Source organism: Gallus gallus, chromosome 1 (genome assembly GCF_016699485.2).
Source record: "Gallus gallus isolate bGalGal1 chromosome 1, bGalGal1.mat.broiler.GRCg7b, whole genome shotgun sequence".
NCBI classification, from domain to species: domain Eukaryota; kingdom Metazoa; phylum Chordata; class Aves; order Galliformes; family Phasianidae; genus Gallus; species Gallus gallus.
This window is the reverse complement of record NC_052532.1, coordinates 32,121,303-32,145,766: the sequence shown is the minus strand read 5'-3', so window position 1 is coordinate 32,145,766 and position 24,464 is coordinate 32,121,303. Positions and strand designations below refer to the sequence as shown.

Below are 24,464 nucleotides of genomic sequence, written 5' to 3'. Positions count from 1 at the left end.
CTCGGGTGATCTGTTTGCTCTGGTTGTGCATCATCTGTGATCAGAATCAAGTAATCAACACAAAATGTATACTGCACTGCATTAAAGAGCTGGATAGCAAGATATTCATGTACCAGTCAACTTGGTAAATCTCATTTTTCTGCCTCAAACAATGAAGGCTTTGTACCCAGGAGAGAGCCCAGGAAATGAAGGATTTATCAGTGTCAGGGATCTTTGTTTTAATGCTTATCTATGTTAGTGCAAACACTTAATCAAGATATGCTACTCCATTATGAAACTGAGTTTACTCACACACACTACAGCACAGTCAACCTCTACATACTGACAAGCTCAGCCTGCTAAGGAGACAGAAATATAAAAGGGCAAAAGACTTCGGAAATAATATTTTCTTAGTAATCACAGATTTTCAAGAGATTATCTGTAATGAATATGAATGGCCATGCTTCAACTCAAAGGAATACAAATTTTTAAGATGGATATCACTCAGAACTCCTCACTTCCTCTTTTCTTCTGCTCTGTGAATTTTGCTTTACACTTTGAGTTCTCAGCTATGACTGTACTTATTTCTCTTTTGGGCAAAAAGTAGTGAGAGGAAGAGAGAAATGTTGAGCTTACGATACTTCACCCACACTGCTTTTTATGCAGCTGAAAGTAGAAGCTGATGTAACTTCTGCTTCCTGTCCTTGTACTGTATATCCCATCTCAATTGCAGTTCTGGCTCTATTGTTTTTTTTTAATTTGGGGGTGTGGGTAAGGGTTGGTTTTGTTTGTTCATTTGGTTTTTAAACCAATGCCTCACATTCTGTGAACTGAAGTGATAGAAAATTTTTAGATTTTTTATGGGTTAGAATGTTTTGGGGTTTTTTTTCCTGATGTTTTTTCTTATCCAACAAGCATATTACAGAGTTCCAAAGACTGCAGAGTTCTCAAAAGATATGCAGCAGAACTGGCAGTTCCACTTTGGCATCCATGAGACTCATTTATCTTTAGCCACACTTTGAATTTTCATTTTTCTTTTTTTTCTACCACATACAGAAAATTTAACCTTCCCAGAGGAGGATCCAAATTTATGCTACAGTGCTCAGCTCCTCTTTTAAGGAGAGAGGAAATAATAGAAAATAAATGTAAGAAACAATAAGAAATGCCCAGTGCTTTATTCTATTGGGTTCTAGTCCACCTATGGAAATAATCATTGAACGTCATGCGGTCATAAACACAGGGTGTGCCACATACAGCGTAGATTCTAAGGTCTTCTGTGTGAACAGGCTCTTACTGTTCTCTGTTTCTCAGAATTGAACTGTACAATGATCAGGGACACAAAGGGGAAAAGAAAAGAGGAAACCTAATTGTAGCTGATGGCAGGTGACTCTAGTGCGAGTGCTGGCTAACAGACCTGACCAGTGTGCCCCTTGAGAGGTATGCAAGTTTCACTGGAACATACTATGAGTCTACCATGTTATGAAACGTACATTTAAGGATGGTGAGAGCAGTAACAAGAGAAAACATAGCAAGTTTATTGGAAGAATCTGTTCAAGAGGGCTAATTCTCCCAAACTGAACATACATGGATACTGAAGAGAAACTTCTAGCTCTGTCTGGAGACACAGTAAGAAATGCAGTGGCCTTGTGCAACATTGCAAAGATTCAGACTGGACAGGTAAGGAATTGTTCCTACTTTTGTTGATTTAGCTAGGTACAAAGATAAATCAGATCTTGATAAGACAGATTTCATAACTGTTTGGGAAAAAGAGATACCTAGGCCAAGATGAGAACAGATCAGACATTCACTGTTTTTTAAGAGATTGTGTACTGAAAGAAATCTTTAGAGGTACAACACAGCTTTCCATGAAGTCAGTAATAGAAGAGGTAATACATCAACAGAATATGAAACAGGCAAGAGAACTCACTTATGATGGAACACATTAGCCCCTTCATACTCAAAGTAAACCCCCAATCTTAATGATAATCTAGGAATATTCATTGAGTTTGGTACTCTGGAAAGAGTTTAAGAACATGATGAACAGATTCATCCTTCAGCAGGTACTTTTCAGTGGGAGGAGATGAACACAGGCTGAATGGCTGTGGTTAAAAAAATATCTTCTCTGTCTATTAAAGAAAAAAGTTTTGTGGCAAATACATATAAAAAGTAAGAATATGGGAAAATAAAATAGTTGTCTTTAAGGAATTTTGCCTCATTTGAGGTATCTAAACAAACAAACAAACAAACAAAAACAATGACAATAGAAAACAAGCAGCTGCACAGAGAAAATAAAATGTATTTTCAGACTCCTCATCAAGAAGAGATGTGAAAGAGACGGTCTCTGCATGTCTGCCTTCTGAAAAAGGTCAAACTGTAGGGTGCAAAAGGATCAAAGGAAGAGTTGAAGGAAGGAACACAGAGCAAATATGTAGTAGTGTGCACTGTCTCCTTGGAAAGAGTTGATGAAGGACATGTAATGTGTAACTTTGTGTTGCAAGGCAACACCTCTGAAACATTCTTGTAAAACTGGTTTGACCTCTATACACAAGCAGAGGCAATTTGGTTACAAGGACAAGGACAGACCTTACCTCCTCCTTTCCAGCTCTTAGAAAAATATTTGTAGTTTGACTGGTAAATAACAAAGGTTTTCCTTAGAAATGAATACAGGGACGGAGATCTAATTACCTGCAGTACAGCTGAAAGTGCACAGCTGATACGAGGACTCAGAACCTTAAAGGCCATGTCACAGTGCTGTGCTCACTGTGGTTCCTGCTCTGCCGAGGCTCCTGGCTTTCCTGACAAAATGTATCTGGCATGCACTCACATTTTGTCATGAATCTGTCAAGGGGTTAAAGGGACCTTCAGCATTTGTGTTTAATTCTCAGACACTGACTATCACCTAACATTATTTGTACTCTAGTCTGCCCTGTTTGTCACTACTTAGCTCAATCCTTGATTTTTAGTGAACCAACTCTGTATCATGCTTCTTTTTTCCATTTGGTTATGAAATAGACACTTCTCAATTAAGCAACTCCATTCCCTGAAGTCCTGCTGAAGTCCATCCTTTTGTCCCCATTTTCATTTTTCTTATCTCTATGAGATTTATATCATAATCTGTAAAAACTTCCATGTAAATAATCTGACTTTTCATATAGGGACTCAATAGCATTGGTTTACATGGGGGTTACATGGGCCCGTTGCCTGTCCTGCGACTTTCTGCAGAAACTATGCAAGGGTTTGTGCTATAAAAGCATTCAGAAGATATGAAGGAACAGAATACAGTGACTTGTCTTGCACAACTGGTGCCTCTACTGGTTAGTGTGGAGTGGTGAGAAAGGGTCATTTTTTCTCTAACAAGTTTAAGTATGTATTAATTTTAAGTGCCAGGTCCCTGAGAGCACTAAGCAACTCTCACATGCTCTGACCAGCCTCACCTGGAAGCATATTGCAATCAAAGCGAGTTTACCCAGCCTGTCGGTAATAGAGTAGGGTTATACAGAACAAGGTAGAGAGATCACAGCAGTGGATAGGTAGGATTTTGTAATTTAAAAAGACAAGGAGATTTTGTTTGATATTTATTACAGACGACAATGAACTACCACTACTAATTATATCATGATTTCTAAAACAATTAAAAATACAAAGACAATAAACTACTGCAGATATTACCAGAAAGCAAATATATACATAGTAGATGTTAAGGGTACAACACTAATTAGTAGTAGCAGCCATGAGAGATAGTAGAAAGGAAATTAGAGGCAGTAAACTTAGTAACACAGCTGAAAATACAGATTGGTGTTACAGGTTCAACAAACATCAATAATACTATGGCAGTGAATACATGGGGACTTCTCCAAAAGTAATGCCTCCTATTTAGTTACATTGGTCCACAATCTCAGAAGCAGATGGCGGTGGTATGGCAGTAAAGCTTGAACCTTCCCACCAATATTCCATTACATTTTGTTGCTGTGTGATAGATGGTGGCAGAGGGGCAGACTGACAAAATGATGTCTGACATAAAAGTACTTCTGAAGCAAAGGTGTGTCACAGAATTCCTCCATGTAGAAAAAAATTCTCCAATGGACATTCATGGGTGCTTGCTAAACTTTTATGGAAAACTAGCAGTGGACGTTAGCACAGTGAAACAGTGGATGGTGTTTTTCAGTGATGGCAGCAGTAGTGTAAAAGACATTCATGTTCTGGATGGCCATGCAGATTTTTATGAGAGCAGCATGCAGGCATTTGTTCATTGCTGGTGACAATGTATAGCTAGTGGTGATGAATATGTTCAAAAACAGTGCTTTGTAGCTGAGAATTTGTTCTATCGAAGTGTCATTGTGCTCTTTGTATTTGTTTTAGTTTCCATAGAAATAAATAGGAGACACTAATTTTAAAGTAACTTTTGTATTTATTATAGATAGCAAATTTATTAATACAGTAGAAAATATATTTATCACTAACACAGTTTTCAAGGCTATATTGTCATGACTATACTTATCTCAACTGTGATAATTAAAACTTACATACTTGTATAATCTATACATGTTCATACAATCACTGGTACAGAGTGCATCAAATCAATCCCAAAAAGTGTCAGATTAAGGTAATATCAACATCAAGGTGTCTAATAAAGAAAACCGATCTCGAAAGAGACCAACTCCCACCAGAAAAGGGCTCAACAAAAGGGACTTAAAAAACAGAGCCCCACTTCAAAGCTGATCTATATCACAGTTTGAGGAGCATCACTGAGTTTAGTAGCCAGTGTTACAGCATCACAGGATTAACCTGATGTTCCAGTGAAGCTTCAACATGTTTAAAAATGAGAGGGGACAGGAAGGGGACCGGGGAAGGGAAAGAAAGGAGAAGAGAGAGAAGAATATGTGCAACACAAGAAGCTTCTTAGAAAGAGATGATCCATTTTGTGAAATTCAGACCCTTGTTACACCACTGAGACATTAGAAGGTGTAAGGCACTAGTACTTCAGGTAACCAATAGATACTATTAATTTTTATCTTCTTTTTGAGACAGCTAGTAAATGAGGAAATTTTTTATTTTCATTTATTTTCTTTAAACAAAATTTTATTTCTCAAGTCAATTCCCACTTGTCAAGCTGACTCTCACTTTTCTAAGACCATTCTTCACCTTCTCAGGTGATAAACTGTTCCTCAATTTCTTGTTTTGTCATTCTTGATGGTATCTTCAGGCGATCTCTGGTTCTCAGGGGTCCAGCTGCACTTCAAGGTCCACCTGGACCCTTCACGGGTCTCCTTGGCTCACAGACTATTTCCAGGCCTGCAGTTCTGAGGCTGGCAGACATTTTCCCATCAGCATGTAGTGGACATTTTATCAGTACTTCTCATTATAGCCAGGTTACTCTCATAATTGTCAGACCCACCCACACACTCTGCCCACTGCTCTGAGAACTTAATTTAAGCCTTGGTTACCATTCCTAGCTGAAGTTGTGATGTAACTGTGCCTTTTTTCGAGATCTATCTCTGGTTCTGTCTCCTGTCTGGATTCACTGGTGGGATAGCCTCCTGCCCTCATTCTTCTGTGCCCAGGGCTATCTGCAGACACCAGGTCTACCCAGCATGGTCAGACCCTGTGGGATGGCAGCTTTTGGGGATGATGGCCTTCCTGGCTCCCCATCCATCCCTCACTGTGCCCTCACCATTGCACGGTCCTCATAGATGCAGTCTGGCTGTTCTGAGGACTAAAAAAAGCCTCTCAAAAAATCTTAAATATACCAGATGTACTAAAGCAGTGCAATGATACCAGAAGAATATAGAATTATCTTCAGTTATCTTCTGTCCCCACAGAGTTTCACTGTGTTCTCCTGCAGCTTTAGAATCACAAGGAAGTTATTTATGGAAAGCTCTGTAGGTGGGGAAATTTCCATCCAAGACTTTACTATGCATTTCCTCTCTGTTAGATTTAATATCTGGTTGGCGTTTGTCTTTATGGCAGATTTCTTCCCAATGTTATGCTACTTCTCCTAGTGCACTAGCTCTTCGAACCCCTAGCTCAAGTCCAGTCCTTCATCATACACTCCCTTTTACAGATAATAATAAGTGCAAGCTTCAAGAATATCTATTTACTTCTTATCTTTCTAGACAGTTCAGGTTCTTTCTGTTGCTGAAATATTTGAGATTGGCAAATGACTTTCAGGTTTGCCTGGAAAAGTAATGAAGGATTCAGATCATCACCTTGTGTGTTGTTCTCTCCACACAACTTGGATCATGGAGCTGGAGCTGAGGGAGCAGGTGGGTATGAAATCAAATTATGATTTGCCTTCCACTGTAGCTTTTCTTGGTGTACGAACTGAGTTCCTGATTGTCACTGCTGCAAGACTCTCATTCTTGCTGATTTTATATGTGAGCTATAATAGTGCTTACAGTATACTGAATGTGGGAGCCTCTATGTAAGACTGTGAGCAATACAATTTTGTACAAAAGCTAGTGGATAGCTGTGGATTATGTGAAAAGATGAAAGAATTACTCTCTAAAGACATTTTTATTTTTTCTTGTCGTAAAATTCTTTCTTCACATCTCTTACTCCTGATTTTTATGATTGTGCTCTGTTAATCGATCTTCGTTTCACTTGTTTGTTTTAAATTGGAGACTACTAGTGTACTGTTTCCTAGATAATGAGTTTTCAAGAAAGGAATTTCTTTTTCCATTCTTCTATTTTAGGTATCTGATTTGTCTCATTTGCTAAGTATATCATCTAATCTTCCAAACCATATGACTATACTTCACGTCTGATCATATGATTTTAATTAGTTTCATGTAAATCTGTGATCAGTTTCCCCTTAAAGACTAGAAAAGCAGCACTGAACTTCTACTTATCATCTAGAGAATGAATCTTTTATTAAAAAAAAAAAAAAAAAAGATTTATCTCCTCATGTGGCTTGATATATTATTCTTTCAGAATTTTTAAAAATTAGATTCTTTCTTCTTTTTAGCCAAATTTTCACAATGATGTTGCTATTGAAGGATATCTTTTCCCATGTTTTTTTATCTATAAAGTCCCTGAATCTGCAGTATTTACATCTGAATATTTCAGTGATCTGAGCTGTTTTCGACCTTATATATTGACTGTTCTGAATTATAATGCAACTTGAAGGAAGTCAGTATAGAATTCTGATTAACTACTCTCTGATATGGGATTCTGTCTTGGTATGGAATGATATCAGGTTGAAGATGACATTAATGTTGTTCTCACCCAGTATAAAGCCTATATTATATTTGTCAGGGGAAAGTAGTGCTACACGACTCAGTAAAGCTTCTAGATAGTAAGACATGTCTTTGCTAATGACTGGGTCTGAATGATTACACTAGCTGTGTGGCTGCAGAAGTTTTATAAATTTAAATAACACTTTAAAAATAAAATAAAATAAAATAAAAATATTCCTAAAGGTATTGTTGAATGTCTTTATTATTATTATTATTTAGTTTACTTTTTTTTTTTTTTAATTTACACTGGTTATTTATGAGAATAATGATACAAGAGCCATTCAGCTGTTATACTTAGAAAACCCAGTGGTTCCCAAATTTTTTTTCCCACTGTGAGTTTGAGCCACAATCCACATTCATGCTGTTCACTTCTGGCTGCATCATTTGTTTGCAGTTCAATCAATTCAAAACTCAAAGGTACTTTCATTACAGTGGGTGACTGTAGTAATGTGACATTAGCAAGGCATGTTGAACAGAATATTATTTACACTCTCCTTCCGTTAACTTCATATGAATGTATCACCCCAGTGGAGATCTGGGGAGCCCAGGAAGGAGTGCAGTAAAAGCATTCCAGCGAAGGATCTCAGTGCATCCTAGTGACGGAAGCTTTTAAAGAGACTGTGAACTTCACTAAATTACTGGAGGAAAGGCTGTTTCTAGCCTTCTTGCATCTGAATCTGACCTGCCAAAAAAAGCAAATCCTAAACTATTTACTTTAATTTCATGGGTTCACTCTCTGAATCAACCATCAACCGTGTTGGGTTTTTTTTTTTTTTCATAGTGCCTTTTTCATTGACTGTATTGAGTGAGCAGGAAGGCTTAATCTGTGTACATTACATTCATGTGACTCCAAGTTCTTATATTTGCAGAGGCGAAAAGATTTAAAATTAGTTGCTTCATCCAGTTTCCTAGTTGTATTTCCAATATTTGTCTTCAAAACATTACCTCCTCCAGCTATTTCTATTTACACTTCCAGTTCTGGCCATTTCTATTGCTCTGTAAAAAAAATCCTCTAAGCCTAGCATACATCTTCTTCGAAGCCACCATGTAAGTAGAACGTTTAGGAAGCTGAATGGCTACTGTAGTAGCAGCAGGTTATATTTGAACTTTTCTGAACATCGGATAGTTATTCAGAAGAATCACGCATAACAATGTGGGCAAGTGGATCTACTCAGAGTATTTATAATGGCTTGCAAATACAGCCATCTATTCTTAGATTCTCCTACATTTATCAACTTTTTTTTTTATACAGAATGACGAAGTGAAGCTGCTGTTCCCATAACACAGAGAAACAGCAACATAAACTGGAAAAACTGATTTATGCCCTATTTCCACTAAGTTATGCAAATTGGAATGCTTCAAAAGGCTTAGCAATCTGATGCAAATTGTATGATCATTGTCGGGAGCTGATTTCCATGTGTATATGTTGCATGCATGCCTTCAGACAATATACAGCCATCTTCTATTAACTAAAGAAAGTAGTATGCATTCATTTAATGATTAAGGAAAATCTTATTTTCAGAGGGAGAGTAAAACAATAATTTTGTCACGAATAGGCATGGCTGGGGGTAAAAAGAAGAAAAGATGAATTGATCATTTACTGTATGATGTATTCATAGATTTTCAGAAAGAAATCAAAAGAATATATCTAACAAACCTTGCATTCAAAACAGGATTAAAACTGACCTAGAAACTAATGCTGAAAATACATATTCTGTCACAGAGTCAGGAAAGGTAGGGTAGTTTATATTAATAATGTCTGTATAATCTTTAAGTGTAAAACAATTGTTACATGTATACTAAGTTACGAGGGACTGAAAATACTATTAAAAAATTACTGAATTAAAAGATTATTGATAATTTCTCAAATACAACTTCTCGGGGATGGCAAGAGAGGAACAGTCTTGATTTTCCTGGTATGCCCCAGAAATTCTGGACTGAATATATCAGTCCCTTCTTATTAATGCAGCCTCATTCCTTCTTCTTGCACTTCTTTGCTTTGCTTGATCCTGTAATACTGATATTTTCTTTCTATAGCATTTCCTACACTATATTTTTTCTTTGCCCTATACATCTTATATACATGCAAGATACCTACATATATTACACATAGCCCAATCCCTACTGTAGCATACTGTAAAACTAACATAAAACAAAACTCCATTGCAGTCCTGATTATACAATGATTTAATTATGTTTTATGCTGAGTTTACTGTCAACATTCAAGTACACCTAGATAGAAGCTTCCTCAGCAGGATAGCCTATGATCCTGTAAAATAAAGAAAAAAGGAGAAGTCTGTTTTGGAAAGCTGCTCACTGATTCACAAAGAAAGAGAGAAGAGCCCTTGGGATTGATAAGCTGATGCAAACTAGAAAAGCAGTCAGAGAAATTCCATGGTTGTCTCACAGGCTTTCCTCAAACCAGTAAATAAAACTGTCTGGTGGACACAAACACTACGTGTGAGCATATGTAAAGCAACTGCTAGCAGAATTAATAACTGACAGAACTTTGAATCAAATAGAAGTATTTCAGAAAACAGGTAGTTTGACTTCTCTCACCTTTTAGAAAGTAAAAGTGTTTAAACAGATGAATATGAACAAGTGCATCAACTGGCCTCAGGGATAGCAAATGGTCCCAGCATCTTTTATTTACTTTTGTAGACATGATAACTGGCCTCAGAAAGGTAGAACATAGATTATCCTATGACAGAATCACTGTGCTGAGAAATGGGTTGTAAAAATGTAGGCAGTCAAGACAAAGTGTTGATTAGAGATCTCATCCCAAGCTTATTCTGCATTTTCAGCACTTCTGTGAAATTCCCAGGGGACATTAGAGGTGCCTTTCTCAGCTATCCCTTGGGAGGACAAGCAGCTGCTTTCTCTTATAGTGCATCTCTTCTAAATACTAATGGGATTTGCTGACAGGAGAGAAATAATTTGCACCTGTCTACACCATCTTCAGAGCATCTGGTCAATTTAAACCAATTTACATCAATATTCAGAAAGTGTGCATATTGATGTAATATTACACTCTGAAATTGATCCATTCATTATTTATGATGGATGTTACTATGTGCTAGTTTCTTTCTAGACTGGCTAGGAGTGTTACTTGGTTTTTGTTTACCAACAGTAGTGTGGAAACTCTGGGTTCTGCTACAAATGTGAATGAAGAGCACATTTTCTGAGTATAAAACAACAACAACAACAAACTGCTGAAAAATGGGTCAAACATAAAAACTAAAAAAAAAAAAAAAAAAAAAACAACAAACATTTATTCAAAATGACTTTTGTACCACAGGTTTTTGTTGGGACACAGAATTGGGTTGGTAACATTTTATGAAGTCAAGTTTAATGAGCATTTCAAGAACTTGTCTGCAGTTTCTCACAAGTTTGCCAGGTTCTAAACATTTAAGTTGAAATGTTCCACCTGAGAGATTTGCATTACCCTGAATTTCTCTGGAGCCAGTAAGTAGTGTGCTGCTTTTTCACAGAATGCGTAAAGAATACTGCACTGGTTTTTCAAGCTAAAAATAAATAAAACCATTGCAACAGTGTTATTGTGAAGCTAGTTACTAAATATAGAATGGGCAATTTGATATTTGGCACTGGAGTAAGCTTCTGGATTAAGAATATGCCATTTACCAGCAAGTATCTGCAAAACCCATAGGCATACCTTGAACGTCTAGGGTAGAAACTGGAAGAAAAATCAGCAATACTTTTGATCAGATGAGCTGCTATACTCAAAAGCAGAAGTCTGTAACACAGACAAGTTTCTGTTCCTTTCTTTGACTCTTTAGAATGTCAGGACTTTGTCTGATAGTTCCTGGATTTTTTTTTATTTTTTTTTTTATAAATCCTAAATTGCATTTCTCACTAAGACAGCAAAGCTGAGCTGGAAAATTAGGAAATGATACAGTGTCTTTGAAATTTTAGCCCAATGTGTATGTATTAGGGGGCAATTTTGGTTTTGAGCCTTGTTTTTGATTTCATGAGATATTACTTTCATTCATTGTTCCTGGTAAACTTCATGAATCATCAGGATTACTCAAAAGTATAATGTAGAAGAGGCTGCTCTTGCCTCATTTGTTACTGAACTGAAGATGTGCCATGCTGCTGGCCTCACTACTGCAGTGTGATTTTAAGCAAGTCAGTGAAAGCATATTATTAATTGTGGTCACTGGGAGTATCTAGATTCTCAGGCAAGAAGTCTGAGCTTGCATTGTAGTCCAAAGAGATCAATGACATCTGTTTTTTTAAAGCACATTTATCAGTTCCTGGAAGTTCTGAAGAAGGAACTGCTGAGGTTGAACTTGAGATCAGGTCCTGACGGCCTCATTGTCTGGCAATTTGTTTGCTTGTCTAGTTTGTATAAGGAGTAGAAAACAATATCATGCAGCACACTTAGAGGAGTCTTGTCTAAAGTGGAATCACAGCACAGAAGAATCTGCATCATAATGTGCTCCCTGGAGATAGACTGTGACATTTCCTAACCTGTCAGCTTTAATTTCACAACTGTTTTGTTCTATTAGAATTGTGAAATCGAAAAATAGTGTGGAACTTTATAGTGAATATGTAAAACATGATTAGGTAATTTTATAATCATTCACATTTTATACAGAAGGTACTTTACCTTGGATTTTTTTTTTTTTTCCCAAAACTAGGAGAATAATTATTTCCTTTCATTCACCGTTTTGTTGTTGTTGTTTTGTTTTTTTATCTGTGTTCTCATTTAGCTATGGTTATCATTTGGAATCTCTTTTATTTCCTATTCATGATTTGTCATTTTGATCCTTTCTCCCTCCAAACCTATCAACTACCCTGCATCTGCAGTTGTCACTTTTTGAGTGAAAAGGCACAGCTTCTGCTCTGCACTGTTAAGCAGTGTCATTGCAGAGAAACATTAAGAGTACGTTAGTGAAGAGAGGTTGACCATGGAGTAGTGAGGGGGAGAAGAAACAGGAAGAGGAGAATGGAGGAACCTGGTGTCTGACACCAGGCTGCATCCTTCTTGGTGTAGCTGGCAGCTGCTGGAATAGAGTGAAGGAAGCTGTGTTTGACTCAGTGAAATACTGCAGTTCTAGTCATTTCCCTAATGACTGTTGATGGTGTAAAAACAAAGATTTTAGCTTAGGGCACACTGGCCTTACTATCTGCTGCTCTTGTCTCTCTCTGTGTGCACAACTGAATTGTTACTTGTTATTTATCTGCTTTTCAGCTGTTTCCCAAATTGCTTTGAATTTTTACCATCACTAATTAGGAAGTGGGTGCATTGAAGCATAAGGTGAAATCTCATCTTTGGCAGTTACTTGGACTCTCTCAGTAGTTCTCCCTAGCAGTCTCTTGTATTAGCATGATCATTCCATCATAAAGAGCCCTGACAGGTTACAATAGCTACCCTTTCTAATTCATGCCTGCCAAGCCTGTTCATTTAGCAGCAGGAAGTGTTCCAATGAGATTTTTAACAAGTCTCCCCATTAGACAGCATATTGTGTGTTTTCTTTTTATGGTGAGATCTGAATTCCTTCATTAGCTACAGGACTTTTACTTGTGGTATGAATATCCAACAACTGGTAGTGACTTCAGACTTTCTAAACAGGCATCTGAGCCCAATTAAAGTTGGCTACATAATTTGGGGATAAGGAGAGGCCATTTAAATCCAAGACGTTATTTTTCCATTTTTTATTATTGTTTCTATGTATTGTCATGTCAGTATAACATATGTAAAGAATGTACGTTCTGAAAGTCCTTTTATCCTGACAGATCTTTCTGTAAAAACTTATTTGTAAGTAAAAATAATAATAACCTTTCTACGTATTTATACCAAGTTGATTGCTATTGCATTGATGCAAGGTAAATAATATGCAAGCTGCTGTCTCACCTAGTGTTTCCTCATGGTGCTCTTTGCAGTTATGAGAAGTGTTGCAGATCCTGAGTTTGTACCCCGTGATTTATAGTTTCCTATACCGTTGCTACAAGAACATGGAGTAGAACAAAAATGACATATTCAGTATGAAATTAGTTTTAGATGACCAGGCTCACATGCTAGAATTAAGCACTGAATATCAGCTCTGGGATTAGATCTTCTCTGAGGAAAGAAATAGTTATAGCTCCATACAAAGTTTAACACTTAAATAACATAAAATAAGTACTTCAATAATGGACTGTCATCTTCTGGTGACTACTGTTTCCAATTTGCCTCAGACATACTGGTTCAATTAAAAACACATGCAAACAGAGAATTACTGTTGAAAGGATCCCTAAGGCCTGTCTGGGTGAATTATATAGTCTGAATGAATTTATCTTGATATGCAATCAGCTGTATAAATGTGCTTAGTGTCTGGCCACCATTCCAAGCAAACCTCAGTATATGTTCAGAATACTGCTCCATTGTTGCTCAGGTGCTTCTAAACGTTTGGAAAGGAGGGTGTTGGCAAAGAGAGAATTCAGTATGTATTACCTGCAAAAGACTAGCCAAGTTTGCACATGAAATTTTGGACAATGGTCTACCTTTTGTGAAGTCCTGTTCTGATGCACTTGCAGTTTGGAAGGCGAATTGTATCCTTGGCTGCATCAAAAGAGAGGTGGCCAGCAGGAACAGGGAGGTGATTGTCCCTCTCTGCTTCACCTTGTAAGGCCCAATCTGGAGTATTGTGTCCAGGCCCGGGGCCTTCAGTACAAGAAATATGTGGAGCTGTTGGAATGAGTCCAGTGGAGGGTCATGAAGATGAAGTCTGAAGAGGTCTGAAGCACCTTTCCTATGAAGAAAGGCTGAGGCAGCTGGGCTTGTTTAGTTTGGGGAAAAGAAGGCTCTGGGGAGACCTCACTGAGGCCTTCCAAAACTTAAAGAGAGCTTATAAATAGAAGGGAGGCAGATTTTTTGCATGGTCTGATAGCAATAGGACAAGGAAAAGCTTTTTAAACTAAAAGGGAGGGGATTTAGGTTAGATGTTAAGAGGAAATTCTTTAGTCAGAGGGTGGTGAGATGCTAGAACAGGCTGCTCAGAGAAGCTGTTGATGTTCCATCCCCAAAGGTGTTCAAGGATGGGTTGCATGAGGTCCTGAGCAATCTGATCCAGTGAGTGACAACCCTAACCATGGCAGGTGGGTTGGAACTACATGATCTTTAAGTCTTTTCCAACCCAAGACATTCTACGATTCTGTGTCCATGGCTATCAGTGGTAGTATCAGCCACAGCTGATAGCTGATTCTCTTAGTACTGGGGTCATCTCTGGCTTATTGCATCTCCCATGGAAATTATTTTGTACAGTTAAAAGAACATGAGGCATGGATTTTCATGGAAGGCAGAGGAAGAGGTGTACGTACAGGTATGAAACACTATGCACAAGAGAATGGCCTCAATGTACTCAGCACAAACCAAAACACCAATACTCAATATCTTCTGAACAACATTCCCTCAAAGAACATTTAAATTTAGAAAAACCTTTCCAGGGAAGGATTGCTTCTTTGTGAATATGTTATGGTAATTTTCTTTGGAAATCTGATCTGTCTGATTAACTCTATACACAGAACAGTTTATGAGCTTAGAAATTTCTTTTTACCATAGAAAATAAAGAAATTACCTATAAAGTCCGCCTTAAAGTGCAGAGGAATGCTAGTAATGAGAAATTTTGCTACAGTACTTTCCTTTAAAGTACTGAAAAAATTATTGAAGCTGAAAAAAAAGAAAAGAAAAAAAGAAATAAAAGAAATAAGAAAAGGATACAATCAAATTGATATGAAGCTTGTAAAAGCTACACTATAAGCCAATTTCTGGAAAGTTACGGATTCCCCACACATATACAGTTTAAACTTCAGTCTCTGGAACGTCACTGGTCCCATGATCAAAATAGGATCTCCTGCTTTTGTGTTTGTTTCAACAAAGATAGAAGTATTACAATGCACTTGTTTGTTGAAAATTGTTTAAATTCTCAACAGCTCTCTAACAATTTATAATTATTTAGTATTTGTAATGACAGAATCCAATACGTGCCTTGGCTTTAACTTGTGAGCAGAATATACCATTTACTTGAGGGAAATGCGAATTCTTCAAAGAGAAACTAGAATATAGACATAAACTTTAAATACTTTCAGTGCCACCTATTGGCTGATAAATTATTTGAATTAACAAAAACATCAGCTTCAAAATTTTGGAAAATGAATTGAGATACGACCAGTTATGCTAATACTTCTAACTTGTACTGAAGTTAAGACTAATATCAGTATCTACATCTATGTACAAGAAGATAATCTAATTTTCAAATAATTTAACTCTAAAAATGTGTCATATTAAAAAAAAAAAAACATGAATGCTGCAAAGGTCTCATACTGGAATTTTCTATAACGTAGTAACAAGCAAAGTGATTGGAGAGGCAGAAATAAATGAAGGCATGATTTAAAACTACCTTGTTATTCTAGTGATGGGTTTTTACTTGTCTAAACTTAAAAACTAATAGTTTAGTGACAGATATCTTCTCCTTTGTTAAATTTAAAGCCAAGGCTGTTTTTCATAACATCTTAGATTCCAATTCTGTATTATGCTAAGCACTGTGGCATCTCAGCTGTTAAGCAAGCCCTTAAATTTTCCAATTCAGAATTTCATTGGGAACCTGAGGAAACCTGTTCAGTTCAGTAGATCTAGACATATGCTTAAAGGTATGTTCATTATTATTTTCTAGAATAATGCAAAGTTTGCCATCTTGCATAAGTGACACATACTTTAAAATACCATCTTTAAAATAATTCTCCTAATGACTTAGAGTTGAATGTTTTTGTAGGCTTTTCACAGGCTGTGTTTATACAGGGAAGACTTATTTTTTCCATACATATTTATGAAGCTTGGCATTTTATTGCAGAGATGGTAACTGAAATTTAATGATTGTTTCTTAATAGTAGGAATTGAACCCTTAAGTATGATCTAAGTTTTTTTCTCTTGTGCTCTGCAATTTATTGTTTGTCACCTGGGTAAACACATATACATACATATATGTATGTCACAGTGAAGAGTGAAGAAAAAGTAATTGCAAGAAAATCTGTAATCAGCAGTAGCAGAAAGTGTGCCAGAAGGATTAAAAGATAGTGCAAGTGTGAAAGTATAAAATGCAAGAATTTTGGGAAATATAGTTCTAGAAGTCTAATGAGATTAACCTAAAACATTTCATTCTTTTTGGAAAACAAAGCTGAGAGGATGAATAATCCCTTTCTGTAGAAAGATTAGCTGCTGGGAGGAAGAATCAACACTTAAGTTATGGATTGAAGTTGGTATAAAGCCAGATGAATATAAACAGGCAGTGAATACATTTGGTCTACAAAATGGGATAATTCTTCTCTCCTGAACAGCTGAAGTAAGAGGAGTAGAGAAACTAACTACATTGAAAATTTAGCTTGATTACAGTTTCTGATGTCAGAAAAGGACTTAGGACTTAGACTATATACCTCTTTGTTTGTATGTCTTTTTTTAAGAAGGTGTCTGATTTTTGTTATTTTGTTCCATGCAAGAGATCTTTTTAAGTAATGAAGGAAAAAGGAAAGGCACTTGGGCTGACATAGTTAGCTCATGTCTTTGATAAACTGTATTTTAGATAACATGCTCAGAAATGGGCAGATCTGCACCAATAACAGGTGAGTCTAACCAATGCAAACTGATAATGGATCAAGAACTGGCCAGTCCCATTCACACCTCTTTGGCTACCTGGGAGTTCAAGTTCTACTGTCATGATTCTCTAGACACTGACAGGCAAAGTCACTAGTTGGGCAATCTAGAAAAAAATCAAAGTAGTAGGACAATGAACCAGAACAGTGAAGAACCTCTACAAGGCCCTGTTAGGGACTGCAGAGGAAATGCAGGTGACCTTAAATTTAAATTTTTTAGCAGAGTCCTACTCTAATGTCAAACTCTGACTTTGAACATGAGTCATTCCTTTGTGAGCACTTTCAGTTGACTCAGTTTCTCTTCCTGCCCCATGACCAGCACACATTGTTCCTGTCCTCATAGTGCCCTGACACTGTCGACGTTTTGGCACTGGTTTAATCCCCCCTCTTGGGTCCTTTCTACTCCTGGCATTTATTTTTCCTTTTCCGTTCTTCTTATGCCCTTGCTGAATCAGACTGCCCTTTTCCTGGTGCTGAAATGCAGCAAAGCAGCCCGAAGGCTGTGAACTTTTGGCCACAGATTCAGAAGCCAAAACAGGCTGAGGCAGCAACAAAATGACTCAAAGACTCTGACTCAAACAAAGCACATTTAATAATAATAATAATAATAATAATAATAATAATAATAATAATAATAATAATAATAATAATGTCCCATAGGATTTGTGATGAATTAGTTTTTTACCAGATGACAAAACAACCCTTGGCCAAAGGACAAAGAAATCCCAGAATGGAGATAAAGCTTCCTCTAGGCTGGCATGGTGCTAAAAAAGCAAGCTCCAGTGATAAACTAAATCCTCCTGGTGAGGGAAAAATCCCACATTATATCAATTATTTAATGACAGAATAAAATCTCTGCCTTAGAGTTCCTCTGAAACCCAGTTTTCAGTCCACCTGCACCAGATTGCTGTTCCCAGTTTCTTCTCTTCTATTTCAATACTCTGGAAATTACTTCAGTTCTAATATTCATTAGTCTTCAACCTATTTGCTATTTGGTAGCAAGGTAAACTACCACACTAGTGGTCCTACTTTAATTCCTATATCCAGACCTGATACTATGTAGGCTGAATGAGGAGTGAACCTTGGCTGTGGAAGTTCATTTCCTGGCTGGGAGAAAAATGGCATGAGGGCGTACAGTCTTGCAAAATATGATTGATGCAGAGGACTAGAAAAATAGTTACTGAAGCTGATTTGCTACTTCTGATGTTAGAGAGTTTTGCTTACAAAATTCACAAAGTTTTGATGCTGTTACATCCAAATAAAAAATCTATGTTTTAATTAGTCTTCTGAAAGAAACCAAATGTGTATCCAAAATATAACTTGATTTTTAAACATTAATAAGCCACTCATTTGTGTAGGGTTTTTTTTTTTTTTTCCCACAAAATGATCTGATTTTAAGTATATCAATGTATTTTTCTTCATCAGCCTCTAATTACCAAAATAAGATAATTTTTCTCATTATTTATCTAAGTAACTGTTTATCTTTCTGCAGATAAATTCTTTTACACCTATCAGTTGCCTGTGGTATACTGCCCATTTCGGTACTTTCCAGGCAAAAAGAAATCATGTAAGACCTGTCCTTTATGTGTGTTTTGTTTCCTTTTTCAATGTTTGTATCATTTGACTTAAAAACATTCTTCCTGCTCTGAGTTCAAATAATAGTCAATGATGTTCTCGGTGAAAAACATGTCATTACCATGATTAATCTCATATGATGACAGCACACTACATAACTAAATTGTCAGTAAAGAATTAAAAACATCAGCTCTGTTCAACAGGGTTTCTTGTGTCATGATGCTTATTCAAGTATTATGAAGCTTATAGTAAATTATCTCCATATGGCATTAACTATGTTCATGTCAGAGACATTGGTCTCAGCTGGGATAATTTTAAATTTCTACAAACAAATATTTAGTACAATCAGTCACTTGAGATCACAGTAGCAACATAATTCCAGCACTAATTTGCTATCAGCAACACTGTGTAAAAGTATATGCTGAATTACAGTGTTCTTTAAATAGTCCTGGCTTGTGCCTCTCCACAAAGTATTTAAATATACAGTTCACTCTTTGTTAAAGATCTCTTTCAATAAATAAGTGTTCTAGTTTGAAATACAGAAATAAAAATTGAGTAAAACCCTTAACTGCATACCAAACTGTTAACTATTTTTTTACTGTTCTGTTCTTCAGAAAGAAAATACTGCTTAAACTAGGCTTGACTGCAGTCAGGGAATGAGTTTATCTTCTGTTAGGAGTAAATAGTAAATAGAAAAGAAAGAAAACTCTGGTTTTACATTATTGGGATACTCTCATCTGAGTCCTATGACTCGATTCTTCCTAGGTCTCTATTGATTGCTGAAGTAATTAAGTGGCTTCTTTCACACCAAGCAGTGTTTCTAAGTGGCAGCCTGGTCCAGGGTAATTGATCCAAGGAACTTTTACAATATCTATCCTGATTTATTAAGAATTGATAACTCATTTTACATTTGTTCTTGAACATTTTATGAGTTGAGTGAGAATTTCAAACTTTCAGATATTGGTATGTGCATTTGGAGTTGAACTATCCTTTGCTTGTGAGGAGTATTTTTCTGTTGTTGTTTTGAAACAGAGCCTGTTTTCTGAGATTTATAAAAAATATTATAACTTTACTTCTGTTTAAAGCCAGCTGAAACCAATTTGCTAATTTAAGGAGCCAAACCATTTATGTGCTTTAGATTAACATATTGCAGTGACTGTATTCCAAAATGACATTCACTCGTCATGGCTCATGTGTTGGCTTTTTGAGTACGTTCTCTAAAAAAAAGCAAAGAAAAATCTTGTTAGCCCTTTTCTATAGAGGGACTAATAACTCAGTGTATCATGTGAATCTAAACAACATTTATTAAAATTTTAAGAGATTATGTCAGGAAAAAAACACCAAATGTATGAGTGTGTTTCTGGACAGCTTGAATTTTATGTCCTGCAGCTGTGTTCCTTGCATTTTTGTGTGTAGATTTATGTTGTAGATTTTCAAAATAAGTATATTTCCAGACCAAGTAGAGACAATCTGATGATGCAGATTTAGAGTTCTACAGTTCATTCAAATCTCGTTTAAAATGAGTACAACTGGGGAGACTAGACTTACTGCTTGTTGCTGAAGTTGCAGGTTGACTAGTATGTGTACTTCATGGTGTCATTACAATGACATTGTATTGGATGTAACGTTTGCTTTGGACACAAGTACTTTAAAGTAAGACTTTATTTTAAAAACTTTATTTATTTCCTTTATTTAAAAAGTAGCCTGTTTTTCTATGAAAAATTATAAGTATTGGCTTTTCACAAGGAAAAAAAGAAAAGTCCCTGAAGCCTTAAACCTACTTAAGTTAGCACCTAGTTTAGTCTAATAACTTATGGAAGTTTTTTCTACTGCAACAATTATCTTATGGGACTTGAGTATTTTTAATGCCTGATTTTGGATGTCAAATGCTGTTGTTTATTTTACTAATCTGTTACTTCTAGATAAATTGCAAAATCATTGAATAAGATTGAAATAGTATTATCAAATTTTAGTTGACTCTTTTTAAAAAGCAGTCCTCTTAGAATGGGTGTAAATTGACATCTAAAACTAACTGTCCATCTCTGTTTGCTGAGTTAAAGTTAGGTGAGATAGGATGCTCTTCTTTTGCCTTCCTTTTTATCTGAAGTTTATTTGAATGAAACAAGCTAGATCTTTGTCGTCTTCCTTTTTAATCATACATTTTACAGAAAGTCAGTTCACATTTCTACCTTGTTTTGATGTAACTTACTATTTCAGTCTTTACTACCTCTATCATATATGTGGACAGTTCATTACTGATCTTAGGTTAGGGGCTGACTTGATTTTAAGGAGCTCTGCAGAGAAGGACTTGGATGTGCTGGTGAACAACAGGTTGACCATGAGCCAGCAGTATGCTCCTGTGGCCAAGAAGGCCACTGGTATCCACTGGTATCCTTGGCTGTATTAAAAAGAGCATGGCCAGCAGGACAATGAAGGTGATCCTCTCCCTCTGTTCTGCCCTGTTGAGGCCACATCTGGAATACAGTGCTCAATTGTGAGCTCTCCAGTTCAAAAAAGGCAGAGAACAACTGGAGAGAATTCAGCAAAGGGTCACAATGATGATTAGGGGCCTGGAGCACTTCTTGTATGAGGAATGACTGAGAGACCTGGGACTGTTCAGCCTGGAGAAGGGAAGACGGAGAGGGGATATTATCAGTGCTTATAAACACCCAAAGGGCAGGCATCAAGTGGAAGAGGCAGGGCTTTATTACTAGTGCCCGATGACAGAACAAAGGGCAATAGGTACAAATTGGAACATAGAAAGTTCCATACAAACAGGAGGAAAAACTTTACTGTGCAAGGGACAGGGCACTGGAACAGGCTGCCCAGAGAGGTTGTAGAATCTCCTTCTCTGGAGATATTCAAAACCCACCTGGATGCTTTCCTGAGTAATCTACTGTAAGGAACCTGTTTTAGCAGGTGTTTGGACTAGGTGCTCTCCAAGGGTCCCTTCCAACCCTTATGATTATATGATTCTGTGAGACTTTTATCCAGGAGCCAGTGGTGGACTTGTCATTCCTGATGACTAGTGAACTACAGCTTGATTCTTTTCAAATTTTGCACTGTCTGGTAAAATAGAGGAAGATCACATTTGTTATCTAATTGTTAAATCAAGTGAATCAAAATTTTACAATTAAAGAAACACTTCTCATTTCATTACTGCATTGTTTGAAATTGAAGAGGCATTTGATCACTGTAACTTAGTAATGGATTTTAGCTGCAGTAATAAAATAAAAATAGAACATTTATATAACAAACTTCGCAAGGTCCTTTTCAAAATTATATAATCCATGTACAAGCTGAGCATTGGTAATGTGCTAAGGTTTAAACAATCAAGCCTTCAGCAATCAGGCATAGTAAAGTCAGACACATCTAAAAATGGCACTACTTTGGCATTAGAAGTCTAAATGCTAGGCTATGTGAACACTAAACATTCCTTGCCTCAGCTGTACACAGGGATTAAAATTTCATAGTTTGAAAACATATAAAAGCTTGGCTTTTCTTTGTTTCCAGTATAGAGCATGCTTCAAAGACCATCTTCATATATGTATGTTTTGCATTTCAGTGATATATGTGATAAGCATTAAATTGTACTGAGCCCTGTACACACGTGCAGAAGATATAATTATATTGATCTGTAAAAACACATCTTAAGACCACATTTTTGGCAGTAAAAGTATGTTCTTTGGTTCTTTTTCCTTTATAAATTTCTAATTAAAATATTATGTTAAAATATCCCATTTATGCAGTGTATTGAAATGAAGAAATTTTCTACTCCTAAACTTTTGCTTAAGAACTTAGTTTATTTTATGCATTTTCAATAAGAAATAAAATGATTAGAATAAAATCACTAATGTTCAGTTTATCAAAATGAATTTTTTTATAACCCATAAACACATTTTTTGATGCTTTGTAAATGCTTTGAAATGCTGCCTTTTAGTAACGTTTGAAGGAGAAATAATGCTTGTTCCCTTGTAGGTGAGATCTTGAATCCATTGCAAGCAGAGGAAATGTTGTGAGGAACTTCACTTGGGCCACACAGTAGGTAGCTGCATTTCAGCCTCTGAAGCAAAGGTCAGGTACGGATGAAAAAATCTTATGCACTATGAATCCTAACTACAGGAATGTTCAAGTTTCAGAAATATTGAGAACTCACACAGAATAGTTTTGAATACTCAGATTTCCAGTTATTGAGTTTATGAATATTTTTGACATTTGGTGATACTGGAACCTTATCTTACTGTCTATTCTGCAACACACAGTTATTGTTATGGAGAAACATTTTTCATGTAATTGAGTTTTCACATTAGCACTATTGCATTCATTATTCAGATCTGTGAGGACGTACAATATATATACATATACACCAATTCTGTATAGAAATGTGTAACACATTCCTATGAGAAACACTGTACTATATTGGATGACTCTTCTAGGAAATACTAGAGTCTTCTTCTATGAGCATATAAAATACAAGACAATTTGCCACAAATGTTATAAGCTGAGAATTTACTTGCATAATGCAGATATAAGGTATATATAAGATAAATTTTAAATATAAATGAAGCAGAACTCTCATGCCTCATGACAGGATTGAATATAGGCTATAGTCTTAGGGCAGTCTACCTGCAATAAAGAAAAAATATATTTGGTATTTTGATTAAAGTCTTTTTGATAAAAGCTGGGGTACTGCAGTTCTGGAAAGCTATGTTTTATTCTCTACTTTACTAGTCCAAGTGGAAAAAAAATATTATTCAAATTTAAATGGAGAATCTCTATGTAAAAGAAAAACTGTTTCAGTGCTATTGCCATTTTGGAAAGCAACTGTTTAAGACGGAGCTTGTGAATGAGTTTCAAGAGAATTTTTTTTTTTTTAATGCTGTATGTTTCAAGGGTTAGGATAGTTGGAAGACTGATAGCATACTCAATCCACCCCATTTCTGCCTATCTCTGTAATTCTGCTTAGTACTCAGTTTTGAAAAAATACCAGCACAGACGAGCTTCTCTCACCCTGCATAAAACGAGATGAGAAAGTTTTCATGAAAGTACCGGTTGTGTCCAATCTTTTTTTTTTTTTTTTTTTTTTTTGATCTTTTCACATTTCACAAGTAGCATAATCTTGCACTAAATCTCCTTGATCCTGTTTGATCTAGGAAGAAACATTATCACCTACATTTTAATGGAAAAGAAATGACAACATTTCAGGGTAACTGTACTTTTTGGTCTGAAAAAGAATCAGCCATTAAACAAATTGTTCTACATATTCTGAACTGTACACATTAAAATATTGCACTGGGCAATACTGTAGTTTATTTCAGTTAAGTAAAATGATAAATTTCAATTTATTTCTGTGAAATACTTTAAGACAGTAGTTTCTTAACACAATCTACTTGCTTTTCTAAATATGTTTGCCAAACAAAGGAAGTTGAACTCTTTCAATACTCAGTAAATTCCAGAACACCTTTAAACACTCATCTGTTGCATTTAGTCAATGCATAAGTCAAATTCTCTCTATTTGGCCATCTCTATGTAAAGTAGTACTGGGGGTTGCTATTATTGTATATTATCTATTCAGACCTAGAAACTTATATAAAGAAAGGATTTTCTTTTAAAGAACTTAAAACATTGTTGGATAATCTGCAAACAGACTGAAAGAAGAGGCGATAGAAAAATTATGGGAGAAGAAGTCATGGAGTACTGCCTACACTTTTCTAATTCTGTTCTTTATCCCTCTCTGACATTCAAAATAAATGAATACCTTCTTGCAATACTGTGCTATGCTGGACTCTTTATTTTGGTAAAAGTGTAATTAAGGAGCAATTTGAAGAAAAAATCTGGGTCTCAAGAAATACTGGAAAGACTTCTAAGAACTTTCAAATTGCTCTCTGCTCTCTCTAACTGAAGGTATACTTCGGTCTGATGGAAACATACCTTCTGAGAAGATTTTTGTGAGCAATGTAAAAGCTTTCTTATCCTGTGGTAAGATTAACATTCGGATGTATTGCAAGTTATGCAGCTGGATCTTCC

The 24,464-nt window shown here is 36.2% G+C and overlaps 1 long non-coding RNA gene across 1 annotated transcript; it reads left to right on the top strand.

Annotated features, from left to right (window-relative positions):
- Window positions 1-1,288: 1,288 nt before the first annotated feature.
- On the top strand, window positions 1,289-24,205 carry LOC101749839. The gene is made up of 3 exons (XR_001465383.4): window positions 1,289-1,656; window positions 6,148-6,242; window positions 22,416-24,205. It is a non-coding gene; the product is annotated as an uncharacterized LOC101749839 (long non-coding RNA).
- Window positions 24,206-24,464: the final 259 nt, after the last annotated feature.